The sequence below is a fragment of the Salvelinus sp. IW2-2015 genome, linkage group LG7 (assembly GCF_002910315.2).
Source record: "Salvelinus sp. IW2-2015 linkage group LG7, ASM291031v2, whole genome shotgun sequence".
Lineage (NCBI taxonomy): Eukaryota > Metazoa > Chordata > Actinopteri > Salmoniformes > Salmonidae > Salvelinus > Salvelinus sp. IW2-2015.
The window spans coordinates 28,966,727-28,975,114 of NC_036847.1; the positions used below are offsets into that span (position 1 = coordinate 28,966,727).

The window sequence follows — 8,388 nt, forward strand, 5'->3', positions numbered from 1 at the left end:
TATATAAATTAATGCAGACACAATATCATAGCCATAAATATAACATCGAGTGTAATCTTATATAGAGTTTAAAATCGGCATCTGCTTTTTTTGTCCTCGGTAATCTGGAGAGATATCAATACACCTGGTCGTTGGAGCCTCTAGTAACCAAATTGCCACATCTCCTCCCGAGACGTCAACTTCTGTCCCACCTATCCCAGGACTGGGTGAACGAACATATCCTTTTCCAAGCATGATGGATCACCTTGCCTCCAATCCCCTTACATCTTTGATTAACTGCACTTTCCCTCTCTGGGTGGTGCCCGTCCTCGTCTGTTTGCTCTGTGCTTGTATTCAGCCTGTGTGTGGGATGGTGTGGTGTGTGGGTGATGTGTGCTAAGGGGTTGTGCCAGGCTCACTCTTTCCTCTGTGCCATGTTGAGTCTGTTGTGTAGGGTGGTTGATGGTATCCCGTACTGCAGGCGTGTGTGTCTCTCTGGGCCAGGGAGGCCTCTCAAGACCCCTGGAACTCAGCAGACAGGCTCCGCAGTTCCCCCTCGGATCTGCTCCGCTGAGCTGAGGAAGACAGCAGGAGAGAGAAGAAGAGGAGGATGAGGATTTGGGATCAGACATGATGTGTGGTTAGGGTTTGGGCACAAAATGGTGCCTATGCTTCACCCAGGTAAGACACTACACGTTGGTAGTGAAAAACACTTAGAAAAGCACTAAATAAATCAAGTCATTATAGTACCTGCAGAAATTTCCCTCTCTTTCTCATCCTCCATCATTTGAACTGCTTGCTTTTTGTCCCTCTCCTTCATCCTACAACACAGAGACAGAGTTAGCGTTAACCAGAGAATAGTTTAAGAATAACAAGCACAAAGATGGAAGAAAGAGATTGAGGGACACAAGGAAGAGAAAATGTCTTTAACTTTTGGAAGTGTAATTTTTAATGTACTCTTTTTCTGTTTATTATCTATTTCACTTGCTTTGGCAATGTAAACCATATTTTTCCCAAATGCCAATAACCCATACATTGAACTGAATTTAATTGAGAGAGAGAGAGAGAGAGAGAGAGAGAGAGAAGAAGAAGCAGAGAGAGAGAGAGAGAGAAGAGAGAAGAAGAAAGAGAGAGGAGAGAGACGCAGAGAGAGAGAGAGAAGAGAGAGAGAGAGAGGAGAGAGAGAGAGGGAAGAGAGGGAGGAATAACTACAGGACAAAATACAAACCCTCCAATCCAAAAAAGGCCTGTGGGTTGATGTTATCCTAAATTAAATGTATAAAATATACAGACCTCAAATTCCAATTGGCTAAACTCTTTAACATCGATCTCAGCTCTGGCATATTCTCCAACATTTGGAACCAGGTAGTGGAGACAAAACTTGGACCACCATCACTACCGATGGATATGTGTCAACAGCAACCTTGGGGAAACATCTCTGCATTATCATTAACAGCAGACTCCTACATTCCTCAAGGAAAACAATGTACTGAGCCAAATGTCCAAATTGTCTTTTTTACCAAATTACCGTACGACAGACCACGTATTCACCCTGCACACCCTAATTGACAAACAAACAAAACAAAACAAAGCAAAGTCTTCTCATGCTTTGTTGATTTCAAAAAAGCTTTTGACTCAATTTGGCATGAGGGTCTGCTATACAAATTGATGGAAAGTGGTGTTGGGGAAAAAATATACATTATAAAATCCATGTACACGAACAACAAGTGTCGGTTAAAATTGGCAAAAAACACACACATTTGCTTCCACAGGGCCGGGGGATAAGAACGGATGCAGCTTAAGCCCCACCCTCTTCAACATAATAATCAACGAATATATTCTACAAAATATCTCTGCGTACAACGCAGAACACCAAATAATGCATGCCAGAGCAGAATAGGCCGATACCGCGAATGATCAAAATCCAGAAAATAGCTGTTAAATTCTACAACCACCTAAATGGAAGCGATTCCCAAACCTCCCATAACAAAGCCATCCACCTACAGAGAGATGAACCTGGAGAAGAGGCCCCTAAGCGAAGCTGGTCCTGGGCTCTGTTCACATAGCACAAAACAGACCCCACAGAGCCCCAGGACAGCAACACAATTAGACCCAACCAAATCATGAGAAAACAAAAAGATAATTACTTGACACATTGGAAAAAATGTACAAAAAAACTGAGCAAACTAGAATGCTATTTGGCCCTAACACAGAGATACACAGTGGCAGAATACCTGACCACTGTGACTGACCAAAAATTAAGGAAATCTTTGACTATGTACAGACTCAGTGAGCATAGCCTTGCTATTGAGAAAGGCCGCCGAAGGCAGACCGGCTCTCAAGAGAAGACAGGCTATGTGCAAACTGTCCACAAAATTAGGGGAATCTGAGCTGCACTTCCTAACCTCCTGCCAAATGTATGGCCATATTAGAGACACATATTTCCCTCAGATTACACAGACCCACAAAGAATTTGAAAAAAAATCCAATTTTGATAAACTCCCGTATCTACTGGGTGAAATAGCAGTGTGCCACCACAGCAGCAAGATTTGTGACCTGTTGCTACAGAAAAGGCCAACCAGTTAAGAACAAATATCATTGTAAATACAACCTATATTTATGTTTATTATTTTCCCTTTTGTAATTATCTGTTTGCACATCATTACAACACTGTATATAGACATAATATGACATTTGAAATGTTTTTATTCTTTTGAACTTTTGTAAGTGTAATCTTTACTGTACATTTTTGGGGGTTTATTTCACTTTTTGTTAAATACTATTTCACTTGCTTTTGCAATGTAAACATATGATTCCCATGCCAATAAAGCACCTTAAATTGAATTGAAATTGAATTGAGAGAGAGAGAAAGATCAAAAGAAGGATGGAGGATTGAGGTTGAGAGAGATAGATAGATAGATAGATAGATAGATAGATAGATAGATAGATAGATAGAGAAGATCAAAAGAAGAATTGAGAGATTGAGGTTGAGAAGAGATAGAGAAAGATCAAAAGAAAATTGATATTGAGGTTGAGAGAGATAGAGAAAGATCAAAGAAGGATTGAGATTTAGGTTGAGGGAGATAGAGAAAGATCAAAAGAAGGTTGAGATTGAGGTTGAGAGAGATAGAGAAAGATCAAAAGAAAGGATTGAGATTGAGGTTGAGGAGATAGAGAAAGATCAAAAGAGGATTGAGATTGGAGGGAGATAGAGAAAGATCAAAAGAAGGAATTGAGTTGAGGAGTATAGAGAAAGATCAAAAGAAGGATTGAGATTGAGTTGGAGAGATAGAGAAAGATCAAAAGAAGGATTGAGATTGAGTTTGAGGGAGATAGAGAAGATCAAAGTGGGCTCAATCCTTCTTTTGATCTTTCTCTATCTCCCTCAATCTCAATCCTTCTTTTGATCTTTCTCTATCTCCCTCAACCTCAATCTCAATCCTTCTTTTGATCTTTCTCTATCTCTCTCAACCTCAATCTCAAGCCTTCTTTTGATCTTTCTCTATCTCCCTCAACCTAAATCTCAATCCTTCTTTTGATCTTTCTCTATCTCTCTCAACCTCAATATCAATTCTTCTTTTGATCTTTCTCTATCTCTCTCAACCTCAATCTCAATTGAAAACCTGCAATTTAATTGAGAGAGAGAGAAGAGAGAGGGAGAGAGAGAAGAGAGAGAGAGAGAGAGAGAGAGAGAGAGAGAGAGAGAGAGAGAGAGAGAGAGAGAGAGAGAGAGAGAGACGGGAGAGAGAGAGGGAGAGAGAGAGAGAGAGTAATAGTAAGAACTACAGGCATCCCCGTGCCAGATATGGCTGCCGAACCTGCACCTGCGGCCCCCCATGTAGGCGGACTGTAGTTCGAGTCAACCTCGCTACCAGCGATACCGTATGCTGCCTATCGTTATCTCGTCCATATTACGAGCGTTGTGCAGAACATGTATAAAGCAGCCGCGCGGCAGACGTCTGCTCGTAGCGCGGAGAGTCATGTACTATTAGTATGTCGTAGGATGCTACATGCAGCTCGAGCGACTGGGCAGGTGGTGATTCTGAAATTACATCCTAAGTTCCGGTGTCCAGTCCGCATCCGGTGTCCCGTATTGAGTCTTTATATTTATTTGTTGGGTTCTCTGTTTTGGTGGGTGTTGTCGTGTTCTGTTTGGGCATTCCGTCCTTTTGCTGGGGTAATCGCCGTGCTTGATGGGTTAGGAATGCGGATATTTTACGAGTATTGTGTTTATGGAAGTTGTTTCGGTGTTGGTCGGTTTGAGTTCTGTGACTTGCTACCGTGCAGCTGGATTAGTTTCGAGAGATTTGTGCTTCTTATCTGGTCTGTATCGATGTGTAGGTTCGGCATTACCTGTAGTTATAAGTGCGCAGCCTCGCCGATGAGCCGTGATTCCCGGGCGCGTGTACCCGACGCGTTTGAATACGAGTTATGCGCGAGCACGCAGATGTAGATACTGCCTAGCACTGAGAGACCAGAAGCGTGGTTCTTAATGACGCGTCGAGCGGTCGTCAGGCGCAATCAGAGGCACTAACCTACATCGGGGTGATCGTCTCCCGGTTTATTTTAGTTAGCGTCGTCTAGTCGTTGTTCATTTATTTATGTTGTATGTTTTAGCTCTGGGAGAGGGTAGTTGGTCTGAGGGTTCGTGGGGTTATCAGAGTGGTTTCTACAAACGTGGGGGGGGAGATCTTTCTGGATATTGCTCACTTGGGTTTTTTGACAGCTTATGTTACGGAGGCTAGGTTTGAGTGGTACATAGTATAGCTAGGTGTGTATGTTGTTGATTGGCTATCGATACGACGTAAGAAGATTTTCGATAGCATTCTAGTCTGCAGCTGCATTGTGGTACATGTAGGCGAAGCTTTTTATAGACATTTTGATGGTGACTGTTCATTCTATGGGGCGGGGGTGTTGCAGGGGTGATTCACGGATCGAACACCTGAGTGTATATTTATTGCATTGATATCGTGATTGAGTTTATTGCTGTTGATTTATTGTTTATTGTCATGTGTAGTGTCTTCCGTCTTTGTGCTTTAGTGCTTTGTTGGTAGTTTAGCATCGGGCATTCTATGTTCTGTAATATCTTTTGTTTGTTTGTTTGATGCATTTTCTTGGATCTTTTAGTTAGTTATATAATGATTGGTTGCTGTAGGCATGATTGTAAGTGAGACTGGGTTCGTGCAGGAATTTATGGTTTGGATGAGACTACGTGAGGTAAGACTTATGGTATTTGTGCTTATATTGATTTTATTAGGATTACTTTGTTTCTTTTTTTGTTGGACTTCCTAGTTTTTTTCATGTTATTTAGCTTTTATGTGTGCATGCTAACGGGATCTGATATGAGGCAGTGATTGATGGGCGCATTTATCTTCTCTATAATTTAACTTATGTCGATATCATTTTCAGCTTTCCTTTTTGTTTCCACCATCAGTTGTCCGACTTTCCCATATGTTTGGCCCCACGCCCACCCCCCGCTTACTGTTCGGTCCCCCTACGCCCCGCACACGCATTTTTTTCCCAGTGCACGCGCCGGCGTTTCCCCCGCACCTAGCGCTTCATTCATTCCTCACCTTTGATGCTCTTTCATCGATGACTACTAGACTTCCATGTTACCACATACAGTGTATGTTGTTGTTTGATACGTTCCTCTTTATACCCCACATACTGCGTTTACTTGGCGTTCCTTCACTCGTTCCACACATCCAGTGATTTGCATCAGCCATCCTTCACTTCGATCCTCAATACATGTAGATGCTACTCAGTTATCACATGGATTATGATCTCCCGTCTCCTTCACTTCTTGTCACATAGGGGGCGCTGTTTTCACCACCTTGGCCACCCTTTTCCCCCGCACGTCGGAGCTATTTTGACCCTCCTCATCAGGGTTTGTAGCTACTATCCAGCTATGCCTTTTTCGCACCTCTCATTGTATTGTATCTACATGCTGTTGTACACCTTCCGACAGCCTGTCTCTGCTGCATTTGTTCAGGTTCGTAGCTTCCTTTTATCTCTCATTTTGTCCGTTTTGTGCAAGCTATTTTTTGCGGGGACGTAACTTGCGTTGGTTGTGTTTGGCTCCTGTAGTGAGCTATAGATATCTATATTGTGTTTTCGCTTACACCACTTCACTCTGCATATTGGCTGGATTCACACACCGATGTTTTATCTTTCTTGCTGTCCACCCCTGTATTTTTCCCTCATGTTTTCTGTGCAGGTCTACGGCTCGGATAGTAATCCTTCTACCGCCACCCCCTTCAACGCTTCGACTGCACTTTGTAGTGGTTGTTCCCTGGACTCCCACTACAGGCATGGAGATGCCACTTGTCAGGTCGCTCTGGATAGAGCGTCTGCTATGACTTACATGTTGTATGATGGATATTTGTATTTCACGTTGCTCTCTGTTTTATTCTGGCTGCTTTGGTGCTATTTTTTTCTGGTGGCTGCATGTAACACATACTGATTTATCCTCATATGCCATTTTCACACATCCATGTATTTGTATAAGTCACCTGTTTATCAGACTGTCCTCCTGATGAGTATGTTTCTTTGGTTATGACTACATTTTATCTACTTTTTGTTCATTTTGTGTATCGTATGGGGTGGAACCATGGCTGACTCTGCCGTTGTGTGTTTTGGCTTATTGTGGTTAGTACTACATCCATATTGTGTTTTCGCTATCACATTTTCCCTCGCACATAGCCTGGCTGGATTCCAGCATGTTTAGCCACACAAGACTCCTTTTTCTCTCCCCCATTTTCTTCACTGCTGGTAGCGTTCACTTCGACCATAGAAATATAATAGTCACTAGACAAGAAAAAACTTCATCACAGATGACAGTCTGATCAGATATTTATTGTATAGCATATGTTTTTGTTCAAAAAAATTTTGCATATTTCAGGCTATAAATCACAGTTCTACATTGCAGCTGCAATCTGAAAAATACGTCGATGGCAGCAGAATAATTACAGGACCAAACGTCAAATACCTAAATACTCATCATAAACAATTCCTAAAAAATTACACATGCGTACACAAATGAAAGACCAACATCTTGTGAATCCACGCAATATTTCAGATTTTTTTAAAGTGTTTTACGCGAAAACACAAAATAGCATTATAATTAGCTTACCACAATAGCCAGAAACACAAGCAATTTACCAGGCAGCAAAGGGTAGCGATCGTAACAAATCCAGCAAAGATATATAATTTTTGAACTACCTTGATAAACTTCCATCAGATGACAGTCTGTAACATCATATTACACATGCATATAGGTTTTGTTCGAAAAAATGGCATATTTAGCGGCACACATCGTGGTTTAAGCAATGTGATTAGTAGCCTTTCAGGCAATCTGGCGGCGCCATCTTGGAGAGGCACCTAATTCTAATCAATAAATATCATAAACTTTGATAAAAATACAGGTTGGACAGCAAATGAAAGGTACATTGAGTTATTAATGCAACCGCTGTGTTAGATCTTTAAAATTAACGTTTACTAACATACAGTGTGCGTTACAGCCAGACCAGTGCCGAATTAATGGTCGGCAAAATCACTTTTTAACATTTTTCCAAGCAGAAATACGAATTAACACATAAATGCTCTTACTTTTTTAATGAGCTTCATCAGAATCTTGGGCAAGTTGTCCTTTGTCCATTAATAATCGTTGCTCGGCTGTAGAACGTCGTCTTCAACCGTTCATGGCCTTTATATGGTCTCAGATTGCCTACTGAAACTCCATTCCAATTCTCATTGGTTTACTGAGATCCAGGGGAAGGCGCGTGCAGTTCATCTCGACCCATAGGATACAACAGAGTATTAAACTGATCCTAGAACAGAGTCTACATTTTCAGATTTTGCCAGTACCTGTCAGGAATTTCGCTGGCCAAACTCAGTTTCTGTTTCCCTCAGAGAAATAATTCAAACGGTTTTAGAACTAGAGAGTGTTTTCTATCCAGATAGTAATAATAATATGCTATTAGGTAGCGAGCAAGAATTGGTCGACAAAAGTACACTTAATTGGGGACCGTTTAGTGGAAAGCCCCAGATTTGACAAAAGTAACTTCTTTATGATAGGGGGCAGCTTTTTCACTTTGGGAATTCGTGCCCAAGTAAACGGCCTCCCTACTCTGTCAGATAATAAATATGCATATTAATTTTACTATTGGATAAAACCCTTCAAGTTTCTAAAACTGTTATATATCTGTGAGTATAACAAAACTCATTGGCAGCAAAAACTAAAGAAACTCAAACAGGAAGTGAAAAATGAAACGAGGCTCTGTTTCAGGGACTGCCTATTCACTGGCTTTTATTTATCGATATGTATGGGACTTCAATACACTTCCACTAGATGTCAAAGGCAGTGGAAGGTGGAATGGGGTGTCTAAGTTACCAAACAAAATAAATGCC

The 8,388-nt window shown here is 41.4% G+C and overlaps 1 protein-coding gene across 3 annotated transcripts in view; it reads left to right on the plus strand.

Annotated features, from left to right (window-relative positions):
• LOC111966122 (calcium-binding and coiled-coil domain-containing protein 1) overlaps positions 1–8,388 on the plus strand; it is a 30,443-nt gene that overhangs the window by 18,599 nt on the left and 3,456 nt on the right. The gene's annotated exons all lie outside the window — the stretch shown is intronic.